At 48.5% G+C, this 25,895-nt stretch overlaps 1 protein-coding gene across 4 annotated transcripts in view; it reads right to left on the reverse strand.

The window, feature by feature from the left end:
* The window catches only part of LOC126871315 (leucine-rich repeat-containing protein 24-like), a 152,701-nt gene that overhangs the window by 50,968 nt on the left and 75,838 nt on the right, over window positions 1–25,895 (reverse strand). For 2 of the 4 annotated variants that reach the window (XM_050629964.1, XM_050629955.1), the window contains one exon: window positions 17,345–17,390. The exons of the other annotated variants lie outside the window; for them this stretch is intronic. The gene's annotated coding sequence lies outside the window, so the exon portion shown is untranslated. The remainder of the gene's footprint in view (window positions 1–17,344; window positions 17,391–25,895) is intronic. 4 annotated transcript variants of the gene reach the window in all.

The raw sequence follows: 25,895 nt of genomic DNA on the forward strand, positions 1-25,895 counted from the left end.
TCCGCGCCTCTGTCCGACGCTCGTACCTCTCTATTTTTCTCTGTATCGCGAATCGCCACCGTATATCGAGTTAGTTTTTCCATCGATCGTTTTCGTTTTAGTCGGTTTTCGTTTTAGACAACCCGGCAGACTATTCTTCCCCGTGCGGCTGCGGTTCCTCAACTTTTATTTTCCGTACCGTTTCATGCCTCCAATCGCATCACTCAGAAGCGTGTTTCTCCTCTTTTCGTCCCGTTTTGTTCTATTCTTTCGATTCGGTGCACGTCGAGTTCGATACGTTCCTGGTTGTTAACCTGCCAAGCTGATTTGGTTAACTTCTTTGTGCTACGCCGTGTCCTCTTTTTTCCGAGGATCGACGTTACCCCGTGGTGACGATCTACCGATTCGATCCCTACCGTCTAGATTCTCTCGTTCGCTCTTGCGGCATTTATTCCCACCGATGTCTGTGCTCGTAAAAGATTTCCGTTCGCGACAGGAGGCCAGCAGTCGTTTCGTTTTCGGTCAAGTAGATCGTACGGTTGTTCTAGAGACGACAGGAGGCTTTGTTACTCGGCTGCTATCGCATCTCCGAGTCGTGGGAATATTTTTATCGGGTTATCGATGTGGCCGAGTTATTAAAAACGGATCGGCCAGATGATATTCGTTTGCATATTCGAAACGTAATATCGAAACACATTTGGTCGTAAACAATAATACGCCTTCGTATAATATGTCCAATCTATTCGCGTAATATGAGTACCATCGAGCTTTCTAATGGATTTGTGGTTCGATTACGGTTCGATTCGGGATTTCGCGCGGTTAAAATGTGAAATTAGGGGACCACTGTCGCAACGATAGGATCTCCACTGGACGATGTAGTAATTGATCGGTTACGCGACCTCTGCTTCGTTCCAACCATTGCTTAGAGGAGCAGGCGCGATCGTTTACGTCTCCCGGTGACGTAACTAGACCTAACCTGGCAACTAGAACCCGTTTCGATCGTTGTTGATGCCGTTGCGATTTTAACCGCTGCGAGTGAAAGGCCGCGTTTTCTCGCGAATTCTCGCGTCATCGCGTCCGTATTCGAAGAAGGGGAGGAGCGGATATTCGAAATTCGAAACGTTGGAGCGAGTTTCCGGCACGGTACGGCGGTCGTTGCAAATTGTTTCAACGTCGTCCACGTTAGCGCGCGCGCCTATGATCGAGTCGTTGATACGACCACGGTGTGCATCTTCTTGCAATTGTGAAACTTTCCCCCGGTTCCACAGTTGCTGGTGCACGTACTCGGCTTAGCGCGCGCGGTTGCACTTACGTGCTAGGTGCGTGCTAAAGTATTTTCGAGTCTGCCGTAAACACACACGCGTAGACGTAGGAAACGCCAAGTCGTCCGTAGACCGTGTAAGAAGACCGGTCCCAACGCGGTTCTAAATACGGCTGCTTGCATTATTAATTCCCCAGAGGTGGTACCGTATACCGCGCTGTTATAGCGGTTACATCGTAATTCGCGACAACGTTGCACTCGGATACGCGAGCCAAGGTGCAGTCTCGTCGTGCCATCTCTATCCCTGTCCGACGGGCGGAACTGTTCCGCACGCTTGTCACTTCCATGATCGCGCGTCTATTAATCTTTCAAGCGAAAACAGGGCGAAAGCTGCGAACAACTTGCTTCTTTTTTCTTCCTTTTCTCCTTAATTTCTTCGGATACCTGTTACGTTTTATATCCTTCGATTCTTCGACATCCAACGTCTCGATCGAATGGTGACGAAATATAGAAGATACCTAGAACTTGCAGCGATAGGTCGGACCTCGGAACCACTACGCTGCTCCTTATCCTCGTAACTCAGCTCCATCGGACGTTTAAGGCATACAGCTCTAACGAGCAAATACGTTGCTTACTTTCTCTTGCACGTTGAGTGCTTCCAGTGCTTCCATTGAAAGCGTATATAACGTTGGAGCGTTCGTTAGCAAGATGATAAATATTTAATAAATAAGTTGGAAATCGATATCGCACAGGCTTTCGAAACGGCTTTACGCGATGGTCGTTTGCGTCTACGATCGTTTACACGACCGACGTTCGAACAACAAACACCGCAGCAACCCTGAAATCCGATTAATCCGCAGTAGGCAGGCACAGTTTCGTTTTTCACGCAGATTGCGAGCAATCGCGCTTTCGAACGAACGTGTGAATCGCGGCTACTATCGCTAGCGTGGTACACGATCTGGGTATACTACTGCGGTAGCTCTCGTTATTAATTCACTCGGTCGTGCACAATTAGGTGGGCATTGTAGCTAGATGTCTCTTCTTCGGCGACACGGCTCATTTTGCGTAGTATCGTCGATTTGTCTAACTCGCAGGCAACGTACAATCGCGAGTTTATGCCGGCGGCAAAGTTTCCTTCGTGCATGGAAAACTTGCCGCGCGAGAACTATCGTGTGGGGAATAAATTAAGCGAATTTCGGGTTGCAGTGGCGTTCGTGTAGTCGAGAATTATCTCGAGACGAAAACTTTCACGGATTAAAGCGTAATAATTTAGACTGTGAAAAAGCGACTTTTGTTCCGCTCGTCCCTTTTTCTTCTCCATCGGAAGCGGAGATAATTTACGGAGTATCGAGATATTCTTACTCTTATAAAGAGCGAGGAATTCGCGAACGCGGTTATTAATAACGCGATATCTATCAGCCGGCGTAAGTAAAGCTCGTAAATACAGACTGATAAGCCCTGGGGAAAGGAGCAGAAAGTTGTACGGTTGATCGACTTTTACGAGATTTCTTGGCGAAAAGAAATTGGGTCGGTCGTTAATTACACCTATTAGCGAGAAATAACATTACAGGAGGGTGGTCGTTAAGGGTGTCGCGAGCAAGTTTCTCGAGTTACGTATTCCTGGCGGCGAGTCTCGGTCTCTCGAAAGCGTAAAACTGTTAATTATTTATCTCTTGGGGGTGGGAAAGGTGTCTGTTTTATGTAAACGGTACGTCTAAACCGGTAAATTATATCTCGCAGCGGAACCGAGTTATCACCGGAATTTTATTAGCGCGATACGTACTTTAATTTTTGCCGTAAACTGCCGTACATTTTGCCTCTGTCTTTCATCTCGGAGACGACACGCGACAACGCGACGCGTTATGCCGCGTCAAAGGATTTCGGCTTTAAAGCTCCAACTTTTCCTAGCTTCGGTTTACAGGTGAGAAAAATGATCGCGAAGAACCGGTGTATATTCTCCTAACCCCGAGTCTCCAGCGAATCTCTCCATCGGTATCGTGTGCGTTCACCGAGAAACTCGACAGCTTTTCCACTCGCTTTGCTGTCGCGCGAGAGAACGACCAGAAGAGAGGGATAGAGCGGTTTGGCGCGACTTTGTGGCTCGAATAACGATCTCGAAGCTGAACGCTGCTTATTAATTTGGTCGAAACGCCGAGAGGATGGCTCACGAATTCGCAACGATATTGCCGCGGTACGGCGCGGCGCTGCGGAAACGCGGATCAGACCGTTTTATCGCTTCAATTTCCATGGTGTAGGGGGATCAGGTCGTATAACGATACGGGCAGGCAAGAACGAGTCGGCGGAAATTAGAAGCGCGTTCCGCTCTACGCGCTCTCTCCGTCAGTCAGTCGGTCGGCAGAAGGGGGCGGCGGACGGAAAGTTACGCAGGTTCTCGGCAATTCGCATTCAGCTTTTTCAAGCATCATCGTGTGCCGGGCTTCGTACGTTGCCCCTTTTACCGGTGCACCGTGCGTCCGTATATTTTATTAAGCGGCAAACAAACGAAAAAAAAAACAAAAAAGAAAGAAAAAGAGTTGTTTCTAGGCTGAAAGTTCGTTGGGCGGTATATCTCCGTGTTCGCCGAGCCACCGGTCTTGCGCGCGCGAGAAATCGTCGAAACGTTCGGGGCACTGCTGAATGTCCTCGAAGCCAAGATAAATATATCACGGGCGTTATTGTCGGGAAAGTTGCGAAACGCGAGGAGCGCGTAAATCGGACCAGATTAAAGTCGAAAGATCGTTGTTGCGAGCAGGAAGTAAGAGGGCAAGAAGTAAGACGAGATACCGAAGAGGAAAATGCATTAGAATCATTCGAGATTCTTGCAAACTAGTTGGCCGACTTGCGCGGCCTTCATGAATGCGTAATTCGTCAAAGATTCCGTGTTTTGTCGTGCACTTTTCGCGCTACCGTCTCCACTTTCCAAGTGAAAACGGATCTTCCGTTCGACGGATACTCGCGAAATTGTATAATCGCGTGCACGATACAATAGCGATATTAGCGCCGGTAACAAATATTTATTTATTTATTTATTTACTTTTACGGGATAAACCCTATCGAAAGAATGGATCGAAAGAAAGATTAGCTTGGAAGACGGAAAATAGGACGGTAAGTACACGTACGTAAGAGAAGAGAAAAAAGAAAATACATATGTAGATGGAGTAACGAGACAAGAGAAGAAAGTACAAAAGGACAAAGAACAGGATATAGTAATGTAAGATGGTCGGAAAAGATGCTCGAGAGAATGTCTCGAGTCTTAAGGATAGCGTGGGTTGACCGAAGATATCGTTAGTCGACTATGCTCGTCGATATGCAGCTCGTACGTCTTGCGGACAGGTTTGCCAGCTGCAAAGGAAACGGTCGATCCGGAGAAAATTCATCGAACAAAGTTCCGGTCGACCATACCGTGCTTGGAGACACGGTCGTCTCGGAATTTGACCAGAGATGGAAGACGAGAAGTCCCGTTTCCTTTCATCCGAGAAATTGGACTTTGCGTGGAACGATTCGAGTACGCGTTTCGGGCAGGTGAAACAAAATCGTTGGAAGAAAACACGTTTAACGCGTAACGAAAGGAGATTCTTCGTTTTGCGATCGACGGCTCGCAAATTTGTCGAGGGCCGATCGCTCCTAGATAGCGGAATAACGGAAAGGTGGAAGGTAGTCCAGAGTCGAAGGCAGTTTGCCGGTTATTTTCTCGGTTGGACCGATCGATCGCGAGAGCCTGCTCCTCGAACAAACGTCGACTGTAGAGAGGGGTGGGGAGGAGAGGGTTGTAAAGAACAGCGACGGCGTCTATTACTTTGCTTTTTTACTCTTCGAACGATCCTGGAATCGGCCTGCTCGGCCGGTGACGGACCACGAGGAATAATTATTATTCCGCGAGAGGAAGAAGGGAAAAAATGGCAGTCGTTTGTTCAAACGCGACGAGGGGATCTTTCTTCAAAGTGGTTTCGAAGATTGCACGGGGGGGGGGCGGCAATGGAGAAAGAGAGAGAGAAGGAGGCGGCCGTAATAATCAAAGACATTCTTAAACGTCTTATCCCGGGGCTAATCTCGAAATTTTTCTCTCCTGGATGTCGAGAAGGAAAAGGGATTTCTCCGGGAGGAAAAAAAACGCCATCCGCTGGAACGACTGCCGACGTTGGTCGATCCGGATCTAGAAACGTCGGATCGAGGAGGATCTCGAGAAACGGCGAGTCGCTGTGCTGTGCTTTGGAAACTCGATGGCGGGGCCGAAGGCGGAGGCCAGCGAGACCAGATACACGAGGTTCGTCGTCGTGTTTGCAGCGCACGCGAATGAAAAAACACGATGGAAAGAGAGCAAAAGGTCGTGGGAGCTGAAATATACACGCGTCCATTCATCCGGATGAAAAGGTTCGTTATAGGGGCAATTACTGTGGTGGTGCGGTGCGCTGACCTCTATCAACGGCCGCACCCCCGTTCTACTACACCTTACCCCGACGCGCCTTACTGTTCTCTGCATTTTAGATTAGTTTAAAGTCGGCCGAAGCGAGCGAAAGCAGCCGCCCGTTGCTCGATAAGAGGATTAACCGATAGGGTAATAAGGAGGAGGCCACGCGATCCTTCGTTCCTCCCGACTCTTCCTTCCTTCCTTCCTTCCTTCCTTCCTTCCTTCCTTCCTTCCTCCCTTCCTTCCTTCCGTCCCTCCTACGTTCTCCCCCTCCTCCTCCTCCTCCTCCTCCTCCTCCTCCTCCTCCTCCTCCTCCTCCTCTTCGTGATCCAGTCTCCGCCTTTCCCTTGCTTCGAACACGCTTCGTCAACCCATCGGTAAAGTAAAACCATCATCTTGCGAGACGACCGATGCGCTTTCTCCGTCTTCGTTTGCTTCGCGCTTGTTGCCCGAACGAATGGACAAACAGCTGTTTGTCGATTACAGGAGGACAGATTTTCTGGTTAGTAATTCGGATATACATAATATCGAGCTGCGTCGCTCGATTCGGAATACACTCGCTGGCTGATGAAACTAATTAATATGATAATTATCGAAGCAAAGAATTATTATCACAGTGACCTATTAAATATCGCCATATATTACGCATTGAATATTGCGTTATTACGCTGAGCCGTAAAATAATCCTATCGTGGGGAGTAAATGTTAATAAATTCAATCGGTTAAACGAACGGTGCGCATCCGACTGTCGGAGATGGTTGGTTTCGAAAACGTAAGAAGACGAAGACAAAAATAAACGCGAACAAATGTGATCAACGAACGACGATATACGATTAAATTGGCTGGTTTTTAATGGCAGAACGGCGAGTTTCGCGACAAAGGATCGAACGATTCGACTGGGATCGATAGTTTCGACGAATTTCGCTTCGAGATACACGGTTACTTGTATTCGTTGACTAGTGGAAAATGAAACGAGAGAGAAGAGAAGAGAAGAGAAGAGAAGAGAAGAGAAGAGAAGAGAAGAGAAGAGAAGAGAAGAAAAGAGAAGAGAAGAGAAGAAAGGAAGAGCAGTGCGTGTTTTTTTCAAAACGGAAGGATCGATATTCCGTTTGGAACGGTTGGATCAGAGGGAAGAAAAGGACGCCGGCGACGGGGAAAAGGAGCGAACGCGTGAAACTGTGACAGCGCGCGTTGAAAATATACCTATCGACGTTGTCATCGATAATGCGTGGAATCGAATTTTCCAGGCGGACGAGTTGGTTCGGTGGCAAAAAAAAGTAAAAAGTAATTAAGGCTAACTAGACAGCCGTGAATCCATCATATTAGCCATGGGACTAATCGGTTGTACAACGGGCCGCGCGGACGACAGGAACGCGCAATTTCGAATCAATCTCCGGGGATATCTGACAGGGGCCGGTCCTCGTTCGTTTTTCTCCGGCTGCAGACAAATCGATAGCTCTATACGGCCAGAGCGAAGCCGCGCCACGCCGGTCTGCGACAAACGCGAAACACCATTTCCGTGGAAAGCAACCGTGTAACCTACTTGCTTTCGCGTAACCGGAGCCCCGGGGTCACGCAGACGAAACACCGGTTCTCCCTTAAACGCGATTAACGTATCGCTAGCTGGGAAAAAGGGAGAAAGAAAGAAGGAGAGGGGGTAAGAACGAAGATAGAAAAGGGATTCGCATCTCGTGGAAATCGACACGGTTCGATCCGCGTTTCAGCGAGCTTTCCGCCGTCGGAATCGACAATTGCCGGAGGAGGACCTTTTTGTCGAGCAAAATAAATAGACATTTTTTTCCTCCTTCGTTTTTCAGTATGTTTACCAACCCATTTTTCTATTCACCGTCGCTTGCGGCAGCGTTCGATTCGGAAACGTTGACTCGGGAACATTCGATTTGGGAAACGTTCGATTCCGAAATGTTTTATTCGCTGACGCTCGGTTCGGAAATGTTTGAGCCCGGAGATGCTGAATTCTCGAACGTTCCATTCTCGGAACGCTCGATCCACGGTGACACGGAGTTTAGCGATTCTCGAAACCCGGCAGAATCTTCGATTCGAAAGTGTTTGATAGACGTGCCCCGTATATCGTGCAAACACTCTTTTATACGAGTTTCGTGTATCTTTCTGGCCTCGGTTGTGCGACCAAAGTGCGCGATCGGTGTTTAAAACGAAACTTTCTTCGGGAAAAATCGGAACGTGCGTTACAATTCATTTACCAAGGAAATAAAGGCAAGGTCGATTTTGCAGCGAGCTCGCCGTTTTCCGGGAACGCGCTGATATCCAAACAAACGGTTTGTATAAATTTCGAGGAAGGAGTAACCGGTTCACGATTTCGTCTGGCAGCAGCCTCTCGCGAATTATTCGCGTCGAAGAATTCCGATGGACAGGAAAAGGGAAGGAAGGGCGGCAGAGGAAACGTATCGGTACAGGGCACCGAGTTAATTACATTAAAGATTCTGTACACAGATAAATTAGCTGCTTCTCCGTGCAGATAGTAATTATCGAGGTGATAAGTGGTAATAACAGTTTTACGCTAGTTTCAGCCTCTACCTGCTTCAGCTAACCGTTAACGAAGAAGACGCGGCAGTTAAAGCACTCGTTATCAAACAGCTTAACCCCGTAACTCCTTCGTGATTAAAAGCGTCCCTATTAAGTGTCGTTATTCGTCGCGTTATTAGGGCGATACAGCTCGAACGTAATTAGCTCCTTGTGCAAATAATATCGGGTTGTTCGACATTTTGCGCGGCGGATGTCGCGCAAAAAGAACGAAAACGGCGAAAACGACGAAAACGACGAAAACGACGAACAAAGGAAAGAACGAAGGCGGAGAGGGGCCGGAACAAAGCGTGAGTCGGCTTAATGCGCGTACCTCGTTTTTCGGTTCTCTCGATAACCTCGAAAGCTCGTCGTTGTTCTTCGTAACGACGTCGTCGGCCGGCGATATTCCACGTCGTTAAAACAACCGGGACGAGTCAACACGGAAGCTTTCTTCCTTTTTTCTCTCGTGGAACGGACGCTCGCGAGGAACAAAGTTGCCCGCCTCGTGCTCGGGCCACGAGCAAACGTTTTAACGCGATTGAAAAAGTTGAAACTCTAACGAGTGACGAACGGAGCGACACCGTCTGTGGCGTGGTGCCGCGATCGTGGCCGACCAGCTTAATGAAATCGACCGCTCGATCGTGTCGTGTCGCTTCTGCATCCGCTTCCGCGATAACCACCGCGATCAGATATCGACAACGCGACGACTCGAATCCTCCGATTCTACGGGTCGATCGCGGTGGTTCGTGCTACCGTCCCAAGGAAATTTACGTTCCAAATCTGGCAGGGATTTTCGCGGATCGTCGACTGGATATCGTCGCATTACCGATACAAACGAAAACGCTCTGTAAGCTCCTTTCGCACGTCCTTTACACGGATTTTCGTTTAATCGGTCAAACACCGATCTCTCTTTCTCTCCCTCTCTCTCTCTCTCTCTCTCTCTCTCTCTCTCTCTCTCTCTCTCTCTCTCCCGAGTTGCCGAGTTTGTTCACAGACCATTCCACACGCCCTATCTCGACCAGGTCTTTCCCTCTATCGGCTTGATACAGTTTCGGCTGAATTCATCGGATCGAAAGCTTCCGTCGCGCGGCATCACGGCTCCGCCTCTGACTGTTCCAATTTCTTGCAAATGTCAAGGCGAAAATCATCCGGCAGTCTACGCTTAGAATATTTCGCTCCTTCGAAACGCCATCCTGTCGCCGGAGTATCGCTCGTTACTTCGATCTGATCGATACTCGAAACGGTCGAACGGTAGACGCGTTTTATAGTTGCCAGCCGTAAGCTGTAACGCTCGGATCGAATACTCGTAGATCGCTTGTCGGAATGGGATAGCGAAATCTCGATAACGTTGACGAATTTTCAAACACGACAACCAAGAACGCGACAACCACGCCAATTACGCATCCATATTGTCGCGTACTGTTGCACGGCACGCAGACTCTAGATACGTCGAGGTAACACAACGGACGAGAATTTATCAGCCAGTTCTACCGCCCACGACGTAACTAGTCCATACACTCGTACACGTCGTTAACGCAAAGATAACGACGCGGGACGACAAAGTCGAGCGATGTTCCGCTCGGTGTCATTCCGCCAGTCTTATCGGCCCTCTCCTAGCGACTGCCGCGATAAACTCGCGTAAAAGTAGCAGCTGCGAGCCGACTTCTTACTCAACAACGACGACGTATCCTCTCGACGTATCTATATTCTCGCTCAGCATTTCGAAATGAAACGGAGAGAGGTCAGAGCGTGCGTGAAGAGTGCGTGCAGAGTGCGCGGAGCGTGGCAATTTGCCGCTCTTTCGGATCCGAATTAATCGCCAACGTTAAATTTTATCTTGCGGCGTTACCGTATTTCTAACGTTTCTTCTTCGTCTAACTTGGAGAGGAACTCGACTGCCAGAGAAATGTACAATTTTCAAAGGACACGAAACGACTTTGGGAGAATTCCGTTGAAAAAGGCAACTGCATAAATTCTGCCTGCTAGCCGTTATCGGCTCTCAAAGACCGACACGCTATTCTTTCAGCGGCAATAAAGAGAGAGCAAAGTTGGTAATGAAAGAACGATCGTGCCAAGGAATTATTCGCGAAACTGAAGAGGCGAGCGAATTGAGCGGATTTAAACGGTGGAAAAAAATCGAAAGACCGAACGAACGAGAGATAAAGAGAAAGATAGATAGATAGAAGGATGGAGAGAGCGAGAGAGAGAGAGAGAGAGCGAGAGAGAGAGAGAGAGAAGCAGTGGCAACGGCAGCAGCCGAGGGCAAGACGTTAATGGCCCCATGTTGAAATATTCCCGCGTGCCAGGGGTATCCCGGTTTCGGTGCACGGCTAATGTTATTGGCCTGTCGAGATAGGGGCTTATCTAGTTGCGGGTATACGGCCACCGACACGCACGTGCCGCAACAGTAACCGGCGCCTTTACTCGCTGCACAATGGACACGCAACGTGCACCGACGCGATTATGGCCCTCCCTCGATTTAAACGGTACGACGAAAAACGATTCTCGCTAGGAAAACGTAACCGGGTTACAGTGGATTTTATTTCTGTCTTAAAGAAGAGCTAGCGATATTGGGAGAGTCGCCGTGCGCTTCCTTTAATCAACGATATTGGAAAGCCGTATCTCGGATTAAATACACTTGGGCGTGGAAAAGAAAAAGAAAAGAAAAAATAGAACGTTCTACTTTTCCTCTTGTTTTTCGTTGCACGCGATGGTATTATCCTGTCGAACTACAACGAACGAAACGATCTCGCTAGAGAGAAAAGTCTGTTTAATGTCCGTGTATCGACTCTTTGTATCGCCGCTCCGATTACTTCTCTTTCTCTTCGTAGGAATTGTCCGCGTTGGCAAAAGCTCGAGCAAGAAACAAATGCAACGGGCAGACCGTCTTCCGGACGAATGGAAATTCCGAAAAGTAGCTTCCTTGCGAGAAGCCGATGCGACGCGATGGCCGAGCGACGCGAGGGGCGCACCGCAGAGCATTCGCTTATCTACCAAGTAGTTAGGCCGTGCGATGTGCACGCGTCAGACCGGCAAACTCTCGCAAGGCTCTATTGTGCTGGCGACGCGCATACGTTTCGCGCCACTAACGATTCCTATCTCCTTAGAAATTTATGTCTCATTCATAGCCCGTGACTCTCGCCGTGTTCTTCAACGTGGCGCAATTACCACGCCTCGGATCGCGTTCCGACTTTCCACTCGTCCTCGACTGGAAAACGGCCGTGTCCGATTATTATCGCGATTGTTTGCTCGTCTCGCGCGAGAACGAACAATCTGTGCGCCAACGGTATGTATACACGGCTTGAACGCAGTATAAATCGCCTTTGTTCGTTACCGAAACCATAACCAAATCAAATTTACAATGTCTCTCTGGTCCGTTAAACTGCTTCGATCCCTTGCTCGTTCCCTCGTAGAAACGACAGCCGCTACGTTCAACGTCGATCCACTAAACGCAATTCCTCTGATTATCATCGAGCAAATTAGAAACTGACAGAATTAGAAACCGTTTAAATCTTAGTTATACGGTGCATTTATACCGTAAGTGGGAATTCGAGGCCGATCGATTCGCAAAGCGGAAATACTCCGATCGAATAAATATCAATGTGAAAAAATATCAACCGATCGGGAAAAAGCTTTAGACTTTTTTTCAGTGTTTATTCAGTCAGCATCTTGTTCCCTTTGGAATCGATGAAATTCGCGCGATATCAATGACTCGAAAATTTACGCGTCGCGAAATCCCACTCGGAGTAGCGAGTGCTTTGAAAACGGCGCGTCATGTAGAGTGACATCGCAGCCAAGCTTTATTTCCCTCGAATTTCAATCAGCTTCCAATGGAAATAATACAATGGCGTTTTATTTCGTTGCGTCAGTTCGTTAATCGCGCGACGCGTTCCATTCGAATAAAGCGCCCTTCTCCCCATTACAAATTTTAATATTCCTTCGTTTTCATCGGATCTCTGCCGTAGCGAGTCGCGCGTTCCGGCTATTACACGCGCCGCATCGTTGATTTAAGCGGAAATTTCCCAACGCTTTATGCGGTCCCGCTAACCTCCTAACGCGTTCAGTGCCATCGTTTCAGCGAAACATCGCGCGCCCTGATAAAAAATAAAACTGTGCTTTGCGTTTAATAGAAACGTCGATGGGCAACATATATGGGACGGGAGAAGGATTCAACGAACGGATAAGCTTTCATTGGCGCCGCTTCGCGCCGCTTCTACGCCATTTTCGTTCGTTAAATATTCCTTAGGTCGTTCCGATAATCGAACCGAATTCAGATCGAACAACGATATCGAGCAGCGTCGCGATAACGCCGACAACGCCAGGGCACGATACCGAATTTCAATTAATGCGGCGGCACAGCATCGAATCTGCGTGAACGGGCCGATTATTAATTAACCGCATACGCGTGTATTAGCGGCTAGTGGAGTTACACTTGGTTAAGCGGACGATTCCGCTTCGATTCGTTCGAGCGGAAACCTTTTCTCGGCTCGAAATCGATCAACGTAATGAAATTAATTTGCCGACTGTAACGTTTCTCGATTTTAAATTAACTTTTCAACCCACTATCTATGTGTGCAAACGATGAAGCGGTGTAATAAAAAAGGGAGGAAAAGATAAAAAAAAAAAAAAAAAAAGAAAGAAAGGAAGAATAGAGAGAGAATCGAAAAGCTTCATGGAGCAATTTCGCCGGAGATATGAGCGGAGAGCAAAGCTGGAAATTGGATCGAAATTCGCTGGTAAGTAATAGTTGTTATTTTTAAACGCGCGTGAAAACAATTCAACGAGAACACGATTGATAAAAATAGTGGAGTACTCGGTATTCGATATCCGCTTGTCTCCGCGTAGTTCGCGTAGCGACGTTGGCGTTAGAATTAATTATCGGTACCCATCTTGCGCGTTAAGCTACTTCCATCGTACAACGGTTATACCGTAATTTTTAGGGTTACGTGCTGGCACAAAAGACGCTAAAACCCCTAGCAGCCACAAAGTAGGTAGATAAGTAAAACGATAAAACAGCCCTGGGCTCTGGCTCTTTTGTTTTTCTTCGGTCAAGCCAACCCGTAGGTCTCTGCCGGTTTCCCTCCATCTTCGTTCTCCTTTCCTTCCAACATCGTATATCCCCGCTGTATCCGTGTCTCCTTCCGAAAGATCGCGAGATAAGCTCGCTGCTCGAAAGTTGCGCGATATTTCCAACGTTGGTTGAAATTAGTGGAGCTCGCAGGCGAATGTCCGATAACGGTATCTCCGTTTCCGTTATCCGGTTGGTTGCCGATCGCGATAACGCTATCTCCGTTACCGAGCGAGTCAACCGCGTCTCTTATTTTCTACCCTTTTTCGATCGGTTATTACGGTTTTTCTAACCTCCGCCCTCCTCTTTCTCCGCCTCTTTCTCTTCCTCGCCAAGATGAATCGCAGCAACTTTTCCCAACCTGTTAACCGGTTTTCTTCGTTCATTCTTCCCACGTTCGGCAACGTAGAGGAGATGGGGAGGGGAGAGAGAGACGGAAACGACGAAATCACAAATCAAAATCGGAAATAGAGTTAAAGACGCGAAAAACCAGCGATCCGCCTCGACAAGGCAAGTTTTAAAGCACTCGTTAATTTTTCGAACGCATGGAGATGCAGGGAACGGCGCGGCTCCGCTCATCGACGCTAATCGTATAACAGTTGAAAAAAATCGCGGCGGACGCGACCAGATTTAAAAGATTAACGAACACGAACGTCTGTTTTGCATTTTGTATGCGTATTGTACCGGCCGGTTCGGCGCCGCTTGTCGCCGGTAGTCAAACGAACGGGAGTGGAGAATTAACGCAATTAGCGATGCCACTACCGTTCTCTGATTATGTCCGTTTAAAAAGAGGCGTTTCCGCGTACACGAAATTTCTATCGCGCTGAAGCTGTTTTCCGCCCATAGAACCATTTGCCAGCTCTATGGGTAGACGACCATCCGAAAAAGATGGAAATTAATCGCCAACGACCGAGCGGCGCCCCTTTGACAAATAATAAAATCATCCGAATCAAAGGAATTACGTTGTTGCGTAAAAGCGGCTTTGAGTCAGCATGTTAGGTCGCGATATTGTCGTCTACGAGAGTTGCGTGGTTTCCACGTGGTTAATCGAAACGTGTCAACGCGCGCGCGCGCCTGTTTTCTAAGTAGAGACGTCTGCCCTAACTTAGCTGGCAATTTTTCAACGTTTTTGGAACGTTAGAGAGTTCCATTGCGTTCGAGAGTAGCCAAGAGGGAGAAAAATGTGGAATTTGCAATAAAATGTAACAACGAATTGCTATAATTCGAAAACTTGGCAGCTATCGAGATGTTTTGTTTCGTTCGCTGAAAACTTTCTTCGAGTTGGAAACTCGATATCAGCAAGGAGTTCGCGTTACGCGAAGGAAATTTTCTAGGAAACGCTGAGCGAAATATCTTGTTACCCGTTAAATTTAGAAACGATAGAGGTTAATAGATTTTTATTTTCCTGAAATTCTGCATCCGCATAGTCGCGATACAAGATACTAAGATTACAAGGAAACTAAGGATTAACGATCTCTAGCGATATTTACGAGCCATTTCGAGTTAAATATTTAGGTTTTGATTTTCTTAGTAGAAGAAGGAAATGAAATGGAATTTCCTATTCGAGCAAGCCGTTCTATAACAAAAGTTCTCTCGCGACGATACTTTTGCAAGAGGGTTTCAGGGACAACGAAGATCTAGGTGAAAACTGCGCTCATTTCGGAAACACGCTTTCCACGATGTCGGAGAAAGTAGGAAATCTCGAGATTTTCGATCGAGGGGACCCGATGCACGCGAATGTCCCCGTGCTCTGCTTTCCTTTGCAGTTTACGTATGCCACTGGTATTTCGTTGCTCTTGGACGCGACTCTCGCGTCTCCTACGTAACGATTCGTGATAATCTCACCACGTTTTTACGTCTAGCCAACGTATTATTTAAAAAAAAAATTCGCTAATCGCGTCGACTGGACTGCCTAGATTCGCAAACGGACGTCGAAGCTTTCTCTTTGCGGTCGGAAAATCGTTTGCAACGCTCGAAACATTACTAGCAGAAAGATGACAGACAAGAATTTCGTCTCTGAAATTCCTTCGAAGCTATTTTTCGTCGTTATGCCCATCGAATCGAACGCGGTATATTCATCGAATACCGAACACCCGATACGACGCGTGTCACCCTTTCAACGATAAACGAATTCTCGTTTCCTCACCTGCGAAATTCGCTAGATGCACGGCATCTCCGATAATTGCTCGATCGGATTAACTGGCGTGCAGAAACGTCTATGAGTATGTTTGACGGGGATTCGGGCCGAGGCCTGAAATATCCAGCGAGTTAGTTCCTTGGAACTATCGATAAACGGCCACGAGCTACGAAAAATAATTAAAGACCGTGGCGTTTCACGAGGCACGTGGCGGTGGTGGTGGTGGTGGTGGTGGTGGACAGTGCGGAATCGTTCGAAATTTTCTCCCTGGAGTTACGGTCGTTCCGATCTTCGATTAAACTCGCTTAGTTATTGCGTTGCGGACCGTTTCGGAACGGTCGAATCGACGGAACGGGGTGTTACGGCTGGTGGAACGAGCCGCGTTAAGGAACCAACGAGTCGTCGATTTTCGATGAAAGAAATCGCCGGAGAAGATATCGTTCGAGTCTAATATATAATAATTATTTGCAACGATAGATACGCTCAGCCAAGTCATGAAATTTCTGTCGTCCAACGCGTCAAGGTTGCAAATCGAGAAAACGTGGAAATTACGTTCGGAATATGGAAGAAAAGTTTAAGAAGCTTTCGGCTTTAACCACGAGCAACCGTGGCGTTTGCGACAATTTCGATAGCGAACTCGACGGTCGTCCAGTCCACTCAACGTGAGAAGGTTTCTGCTCTTAAAATTCGCGTTATTTTCTCCATTAAACTTTCCAATTTCGAATTTGTCTCATCTACCGACGGCAAATCGACAAAATTGGCCAATTATGGCATAATTAGAACGGCACTGTATCGCCGAGAAAGCATTTATCGCGTGGCAAATATTCGTAAATATAATATAAAAGCTATAAATTGGAACGCGTGCGATCCAAGCGTGCCACGGTTCCCAAGATTCTGCGTGTTTCCCTTCCGCGATTCTAAATACATGTCAATCCCGTTCGAATTACGGGAAATTAAATGGAAATCTGCGGCCGCCAATTAATGAGCGATATCCAAGAATTTAATCCGAACGCGCGATCGCGCCTACCGTAATTGTTTAGCGCCGCGGTACATTGCCGCGGTGCATTGCCACGATTAAAATGAAAATTGACCAACGTATGATCGCGAGGGAGGGCGATATCGTGGGAATTCCGTGTCCACGAGTGAAAAACATTTGTAGATAAATCCGTGAACTCTGGGAATCGGAGGTCGAAATTCGATATCGTCCGGTCTGCCGCTTTATCCGAGGCGATTGTGAATTTCCATTGATCATCCTTCCGTATTAAAACGATTAATAACGTTTCCGTAGAAATTTCAGCACGTTGCGTCAAATTCGGTGATAATTTGTTTAATTGAACGGCAAACGCGAATAACTTAAAGGATGATCGCTCAGACGGTAAACGCCGTGCAAGCGTAGCGCAGCGTCGAGTTTTCCAGTAATTATCTTAATTGTGCCAACTGCAGATGCGACCGAGAGGAATGAAAGTAATTAGGATGGCGCGCGTCGATAAAGAAACATCTGTTCCGATACGTAAGTCACTGGCGGAATCAACTCTTCGTTCTCAACAATTCTTCTCTCGTCATCTTTTAGACCGTTGCTAAATTTTCTTCCTGATAAGACGAACAACAGCCCAATCGTAGAAGAGATCGACCACCACCTCGTTTCGTCTCGACTACAAAAAAAAAAAAAAAAAAGAAAAAAGACCAAAAAAAGAAAAGACGAAGAAAGAAAGAAAAAACAATGTACAAATCGTTCCGAGAGATAGTTCGAAGTAAAAGAGAAAAAAAGAAAAGATACAATAGGAGAGAGGAAAGAAAGAAAGAAAGAAAGAAAAAAGGTGGACGAGGAAGGTAAGAAACAAAGGGCGAGACGGAGCGACGCGTTCGCGGGTTGTACGTCGACAGGTAAGCCGGAATACAAATTGCGCGACGGTTCGTTAGAGACAAGAAAAGGGAGCGTATCCCGTGTACCTTGAGAGCAGCGGGCCACGCTTCGTTACTCATCCGTCGAGTGGTCCTAAAACAAAAACGACAACGGATGCAATTAGATACGACGCGACTATCCTCCCTTTCTTTCTCATCCACCGACTACCGCGCGTACGTGTGTATTACGCGTGATCGTGGCGGACAGTCGCGGCGATAGAAAGGGAGGGTGGAAGGGGATAGGTCGAGCTACCTCGAGTCGAATTTCCTATTGAATTTAGCCGAGCTCGCGAGAGATTCGTAATATCAGGTCGCGGTCTACCCTCGTTTGCGCACCCCCGAGGAATCCATTTCCGACTTTTCTCCGCTACCGGTTCGTACCGGCGCCCTGGGACTCATCTACCCGCTCCCCCGACCACGGAACGGGCGAAACCTCGTTTGTCACGACTCGTTGTGCGCCTTCGTTTTCCAATTCCTACGTTATCTACGCTATCCGACGGCAGCATCGCGACTAGAAGATCTAGAAAAGCGGCCAAGTTCGCCACGCGTCACATTTTTCGAAGGATCGGAACGACGAGTGGAGACGATTTCCCAGCAGCTTCGATAACGATCCGAAAGGAAGTTGCGGTCGTCGCGTATGCGAGGGAGGAACGTTCTCGTTCTGAAAGGGCAATCTCGCTTTCCCGGATCGAAGCTTCTCGACAAAAAAAAAAGACAGGACTTTCGAGCCGAGGAACGTCCCTTTCCAGCGTTTCACGTTTTACTCGTCCTCCGTGGAGGCTGTCCTCTTGCGCCGTCACCGCGCTTCTAAATCGATCTTACGCTCCCTTTCTCCGCGTCGCGTTCTTCCTCCGTGCCACGGTTCGAAGACTATCCGTCGATGATAATAAAAATTGTTCCAAAGTCGGAGCGCCTCTGTCGATCTATACTCCGCCCGTCGATCTATACAGTTACAACCAGAGACCCGTATTCAGGATCTGGCCTTTTAACCTTTTTAACGAGCCTCGTTCTTGGATCGTGCGTCCCCTTTCAAACCTATCGCGCATACGTCTTTCTCCGTAATTTCCTCCAACCTTTGTGCATCGGACTCTTTCAACTCGGCGTGCTCCCACAACTAACTCTGCTCCGTCTACTTTGGCAATGGGAACGAGACAAAGGACTCGAAACTTCGGAATAGAGTGGCGGATCGATCCAGGCTTCTGTCGAGACTTTTCGCGAGAACGTGGCTTCCGTCCAGAATGTACCATGATGCGTCCTCGAATACGGCTTATATACATATATATTATCCGGCTTTGACGTTAAACAACAAACGGAAATCGTATCCTGGAAATCGTTTAAAATCGGCAGCCAGTTTACAGAAAACTAGCTAGCTTCCGGTTCGAACTCGGCGTATGCAACGGTATCGAAGGAAGCGGCGCGACGCGACGCCCCGAGACAAAAGTTTCTGCCACGTCATGCCCACCGATACAGTGAAACGCTCTCTCGAGTAAAGTTCATAAACAAACGTGTCGGCGGTTTTGCGTTTTCGGTTTTGCGTCGAACGTCGGATGGGGGCGAGAAGGTTGACGAATTTAACGTGGCTCGCTGCCGTTAACATCGAAACACGTATGGTGAGAAAGAATCGTCGCGGTATTGAGATTCGCGGAACGAAGAGCCAAACTGGAACGCGCGACTGGAAACCTCGACCTTTCTAATAACATCAACGATGGAAATCGTTTGCGCGGACCAGCTTCTCCATGCACGTTGCCAGCTATCGGCCGTATCGAAATACCCGTAAACGCGAGCGTTGTTTCGCGTGGTTCGTAAACGAGACACGAGGCAAAGGTGTAAGAACAATAAGTTTGTGAAAGCAGCGACAGATGGACGAGCCGGGTAACGATCCGGTTGCGGCTCGTTGACGGAATATCGTGGGACCGCGATTAGCAGCGGTTTCCGAGTCGTATAGAAGGCGTGGTGTTTCGTTCGTTAAGTCACTGTTCACCTAGAAGCGTTTTCTATCGGTCGGTAATCGGAAAAGCTCGTCCCTCTGCCTCCGCGTTCCTCTCTCCATCGGCCGATTTACGCGACCCTAGTTTTATCGCTGTTTTATCGGTGGCCGTGCGTCGAAGCGTGCCTTTTTAAAAAGCTCGTACCACGGCAGTTCCTTCCGCTGCTCGTTTCTCGCTGGTCGCCACTGCGCGCGCACTTCTAATTAACAATGTGACCGGTCGCGTCGAGTTGTCGTCGGTGCGGTTCCTAGCGAGAAGCTTTTAACGAAGCCGGACGAGGCGACGTACGTCTCTCGACTCCGTTTCTCCGCCGAAATACCAAGATCGATATCCGGTATCGGCGAAGAAAACGCGCCGGTCCTTCGCCGCGCGACACGCAACGAAAGCAGCCCGAACGCAGCGGGCTGATTTCACCGAGCCCGATGATTAAAAACGGGAGGGAATCGACGGTGCGAGATTTCCCGGCGAAGCTGCGGACGAGTACTGGATATTGAGATGAATTTAGCCGCGCGACGACGTCCTCCTTTCGGAAAATTTCAAGCGAATTTTCGAGCGGAAAAGTCGAGAAATTTGTAGAAACGTCGTACGATTCGTCGTATTTTATTAGCTCTACGGGCAACACGACAGACGTACGTACGTATCTCGAATTTCGTTTCCGCGAAATTTCACGGTGCCGGGAGAAATGATTCGCAAGGACTCGGATCTTATCGTTGACGCGAGTCGATTTTCCAGGATCGCGAAGAAAGTATCTGACCAGCTGAGCGTATAACACGGTTTCTTAGATATGAATTTCTACGAGCGCCACCTAACCCCGACCTATTCCGATTTCAGATAAGATTTCCATCTTCGAGGAGACGCGAACCATGGAAAGAGAGGAGAAAAGTTGTAGGTATCGTTCCTGCCGCGTAGCCCCGGCACTTTCTTTGGAAAAAATGGCCGTTCGGCGAGCGTGTTTAACGTTAATCGCTGATCAACTTAGCCGTCGTGAACCGACCGAATCGAATAATTTCGAGGATTCTTCCGCCGACTCTTATCCTCTTGGCCTGTTTCGCGTCTCCGTCGGCCGTTTTTCTCGCACCGCGTTCTCCACCGCGGTTTTCTATACGTATAATAGAATTGACAGATACAACGATTATAACGCGTTGGATACCTGGACGTATCGATTGCCCCGGGGCGATCCTCCGTTTCTCCGGTTTTCGTTTCTTTCGTGCCAACCGAACCGAACAAAAGGCGACGGATAGTTTGGCGGATAGTGGGCGCGCATCCATACGACGATAGTTCTTCCCCATTTGTCGTCGTTTCTATAATTTCATCCGCTGCTGCCCCGTCCAGTAGAGACTGGCCTGACCCCGATTTTATTATATTGTACATCATCCGCCCTTTTCCTACGTTTCCTCTTTCATCTTCCCCCTCTTACCACTTTCCACGCTTTTCCTCCATTCTTCGCCGTTCCATTTGTTCCGTCGTATCTCTATCTCTAGCCTGTTTCTCAGCCTGCCTTCCCCCGTTTCCTGCCCGCTTCCTTTTTCTCCTTCGCTTGTCACGCTTTCTCTTATTTAATCCCCAGCCTCTCCTCTCTTCTTCGCCGCGTTCTTTCTAGTTTTTCACCGAGGCCTGCCTCGCGCCTCCCGTCTCCCGCCTCCCGCTCCCTCCTCGTCGCTGTCCCTAATTCCCTTCTCAGCCGGTTAAACCCTCCTGCCCCGTCGTTCCAAGCTCCAGTCGATCCGTGTCTCCGTTCGCTGCCGCCCCATTCCGATAATAACGCGCCAACCCGTCGCCGGAAATAAAGAGCACCTCGCGCTGATCCCTTTTGTTTCATCGCGAGCGATTCACCCGTCTCCTCGTTCGGTCGCCACCTCCCTTTATACCAGGCCGGTAAAAAATAATTGCAGAGCCGAAAGCGACGGAGATTCACGGCCCCCTTTTTCACCGCTGCGCCACGCCGCGCCACACCGCGCCACACCGCGCCACACCGCGCCACGCCGTGCCGCTACGAACCGCGTACCGTGTTCCCCTTTTGTCTTCGATTGCCGTCCGGTGACAGCGTTCTTTATCACGGCCTACCGTCGCACGCCCTTTCGTTACCGGGTTGTCGCCACCCCTTGGAAAATACACGGCCCGCTGCAAACCCGTTGCTTCCGGAAATCCTTTCGTGTAAGAATTCCACCGGTGAATGCCGCACAGAGGATTTAAGATAGAAGGGTTCTCTGGTTTGAGCGAGTGGAGCGAGTGATTAATGCGAGGCTGGATCTGACAAGCAGGGCGTGCAGGGGCAAGAACGCAGCAGACCGAGTATACGGGAAGAACAGCGGATTGCTTCTGAACCGAGATCGAGCGACGGTCAGTCTTTGCCAGGGATATCGAGTAACCGTGTTGTTGCTGCCGACACGATGACTTATAGCCGCTAATTTGCCGGAGTAGAAGATACGACGCGAAATTTCCAATTTCGGCGGCATAAGGAAACGGTGGCCGCCACCTTGATTTTCGCTACCGTTTACAAGCTGCTAAGGTTAGCGCGTTATTTGCGATTCCATGGTAGACGATCCAATTATCTCGGCCAAGTTTTCTTCTTCCACTTTAATTACCACTTCTCCGGCCGTACAGTTGTATTTTCTTTGGCGAATCGGCTCTTACACGCGCTGCGCGAAATTAAACTTTACCGTTAAACTTGGCTTTCTTGTCGACAAAGTTCGATGGACATGGACGTATCGCGCATCGCGGCGATCGCCTTCCAAGCTCAACGACCAAACGAAGAATCAAATTGCCGCACCGTGTTTCGTTATTACGAACTTTCCGTTGAACACGCGCGCTTACAGCCCCCTTGCTTCCTCTTGCCGCGTTTCAGCCGCAGTTCCCAAGATATTACGACGTTAACTACGGTAATTAAAGTACGGTTCTACGTAGACCGTGATTAACAGCTGGCCGGTGTCTCGAGACACAGGCCGTCCCACGACACCCGACGTAAATAACAAAATTAACTTCTCCCCTTTCTTAATCGCCAGGCTCCGGACGAAAGCAACGATGACCGATCGTTCGTCGATCCTGCAAATTGTCCCTATAGCGGACTACGTTCGCCTATACCGGGTTCACTTTGCTTTCAACGCTGTTACGTCCACGGAATTGAGACGTTTGACACTGATCGGCGAGCGGCCAGCTCAATCAATCGGAATTTTTGCTCGGTCGTCGAGCTCGATCAGCGGCTCGGTTTCAACGCATATTCCAGCGTGTTGTTTCGCGACGAAAACGCCACCTCGAGGGAGCGTTTGTGCAAAAAGAGCGGCTAAAAGGTGAGAGCGCGACGGCGACAGTTTTATTCGCCCGTCACGACGTCACGACGTTACGACGTTACGACGTCCGACCGAGCCGCGACGTAACTACCGCGAGACAGCGAGCCGCTTGGAAGGGATGTTTTAAAGGAGAAGAAGCAAGAAGAGGGAAAAAAGACAAAGGTGGTTATAAACGCAAAGAAAATACGAGTTCGCCGCGATGTTTCCGCGTTGATATTACGTTAGAGGCGGAACGCTGACATTCACGGTTGCGGAAGGAATCCATCCGTTAAACGATTTAGAAAGCAACTGGTTTTATTTCCGACAAAAAGATCCGACTCTTGCGCGACGTAGTTTAAAGCCGCCGTTTAATCTTGAGTCAGTTGCCCGACTTTCTGACCAAGGGCTCTCACACGTATGCGTTCGTTGATGTTTCGCGAACGTTTATCGATAAAGTTAAAAAGTTAATTAAAGCGAAATACCGATGAAACACCTCGTTCGACGAGTTTCTCTCGATAAAGGGGTTGCAAGTCTGAACGTTATTGGAAATTGCGCGAGAAGGTTGGACGGTGGACGGGCTTGATAGTTGGACGAGGTGCGGGCGATCCGCTCCTCATCGCGGAAACTTCCAGCGAAACGTCGCACTTTATTCCTGACCTATCGAAACTTGGCGCGCAAAATTTACAAACTCGGCCCCGTTCGTCGTTGGTTGTCAGAACGTCCAACGATACGGGCATATTCTCGAAAGATTACAGCTAATACGGGAGGATCGAAACGGAAAACTCGAACGAAGAATTGAAACGAAGGTGGCTAGACGGGTACACGCTCCGACCTTCCCCGTTTCGTATTCGCTGCACCGTGTACGATAGCTGTGATTTACGGAATGCAGTGAAACTGGAACAGCTAAAAGAAAAATCGCAATTGCGAGTTGAGCGTTTAGCGGCGCAACAGAGCGAGATATCTTTAACGGCGCCGATCAATTTACCCGGAAGATCGTTGCAAGCCTAAGAATAGCTCCGAGTTCTTCGAGGCAAGCCCATCGCGCAGAGTGATTAATTTTCCTAATCGACTAGCGAAAAATAGATTAATCAACGTCGAAAAATCCAAAGATTTAACGTCGATCCAAGGATATTTTCGGCCAAGGCGTCGCAGGTTCCGTTCGCCAGAACGACGATCAAACGTGCTGTTAGACGGATTAACGGTGAATTACGCGAAGCAGCTTTTAATCGACGCTGCTCGAATATCAAGTAAGTTGTTAGGGCGGGAGTAGCCCGAGTGGCAAAACCGAGGTAATGCCGTATTTCGAAGAGATTGCTTCGCCCCGAGTGATTTAACGTCGTATAATCTGCTACGTGTTTCTTTTTTGCGTCGCTTTTTTCTTTTCTTTTTTTTTTTTTTTTTTTTTTAACGGTACCTCGCGCACTTGTCGACGCGTTTGAGTTATTAACTCTCTTGTCCCCTTCCATCTCCTTCCTTTCTCCTTTTTTTCTCTCTTTTTTTTATTTCTTTTTTATTTATTTAGATACCATTTGTTTTTCAACCTATCTTTTTAAAGCGCTCGCGGAGGTGCTAAATATATCGTTTTATGCTTAATACATGCTCAACAAAGTGGATATAAAAGCGACGTTGAAACATTTTACTCTAAATTTAGCCGTTACAAAGAAATCTGCGCAACGGCTCCCGCGGGACGTTACAAATTTCGAGGACCAGTTTTACAGCGTTACGAAATATACCGCAACAACATCGGCACGAAACCTCGCGCAGTCTGAATTACCGTAGGAAAAAAGAGATTCCACTCGGCAGCAGGCATTCGCGAACGAGTGACGCAAAAATACGTCGGTTTCCACGAGGGCGGGGGGGGGGGGGGGCGAGGAAGGAGAGAATGAAAAAGAAAAGGAAGAAACTGTGGAACACGGGGTGTCGCTGAACCGGACGATAATTTATGTATCCGTTCGCTAAACTTGCGGATGCTCGCTGAACGCGTCGAACGACAAAAGCTTAACGAAACCGTATTATTTCTGCGAGTCCGGCGCGGCATGCCGATAAAAAGAACTAGCAAACGGTTACGAGCTCGACACCCGGAGCGTCGCTCGGATCTGGCAGAAGACGGTACGATACGCGGAACATTGGACGGATAAAACGAACACCGTCGTTCATCGATAAACAGAGCCGCTGTCGTAACGCGTTCTGTCGTGACGCGCTCGAGCAAAGTGTTGGAAATTTGTCACGTCGTGCTCGAACGATCGTAGCTAAACTCGGACGAAACGTGGCGGCTTCCAGTTGTTCGTTGTTAGTCGTTTCCAATGTGATACGGCGGCCAAAGGTAAAATAAAAAGCTGTTAACGAGATCGTCTACGACGGTGAGAATCCATCGGCGATAGCCGCAATTCCGTCCGAGTAAACGGCAACCTACTCGCTACAAACCTAATCGTATCCGTGTGCTCGTGATTGGTATATCTTGCCACGTCGATAGACCGCCAGCGACAGGTGCTACGTATCGATCTTATTAGACAGGAGGAACAATGGCAAACAAATCACGATCGCGTCAATGTCTATACGTACAACGACGCAAACGGAAACGTTTGTCCACCTGATCGTTCGTAGTTAGACCTGTCGGACCAGCGAAATTCTCGATCGAGCGTTCTCGACCGAGCGTTCGCCAGCACAACTTTTCGCTCCTCTTCTTACGCCTCCTACGAGCGTGCAGGTAATCTGGCAAGTTTCGTCTCGTCGAGCGTTGTCCGGCGATGTAATCGCGAACACGACGTCGTCCGGACAAATTAGACCGCGTCGAGCAGCTGTTGAAGCCGCAATGGCTCCCGAGGCGGACCGAGAAAGTGCATCTGACGGCTTAACGACTTTTCGTCGGCGAACCGGCAAAAAATAGGCCAACTTTCGTCCAAAGTTTTCTTGCTTTTCTCCGCACGGATAACCGCTTACAACGGTGAACTTTGTCTTTGGCAGTGACGTTGCCCGAACGGTCGTTACGTTCGATAAATGGGCCGCGAGGGGAGCGCGACTCAGGCGGACCCCACTCGGCCCTTTCGAAGCGGTCTCGTCTGGCGTACAAGCTGTCCACTTAAATAACATCCTCTCCGAATTTAAATTAAAATTGCTCGCCGCGCCGCGCCTTCCCTCGTCCAATTAGTCCGCGTTCGCTGCGGTTTCAACTAACTTTTAAACGTAAATAACGAACCTATAAATTCGCCGAATTCTCGCAATTCTTCGGAAACGGACTGAAATTTCAGTGAAATTTCGGTTTTCTTCTTTTTCTTTTTTTTTTCTTTTTTTTTCAGTTTCCTCCGGTGAAACAGATTCGCCAAATTGACCGCGAACGTTTTAAAG

The sequence above is a fragment of the Bombus huntii genome, chromosome 1, assembly GCF_024542735.1.
Source record: "Bombus huntii isolate Logan2020A chromosome 1, iyBomHunt1.1, whole genome shotgun sequence".
Taxonomy (NCBI): domain Eukaryota; kingdom Metazoa; phylum Arthropoda; class Insecta; order Hymenoptera; family Apidae; genus Bombus; species Bombus huntii.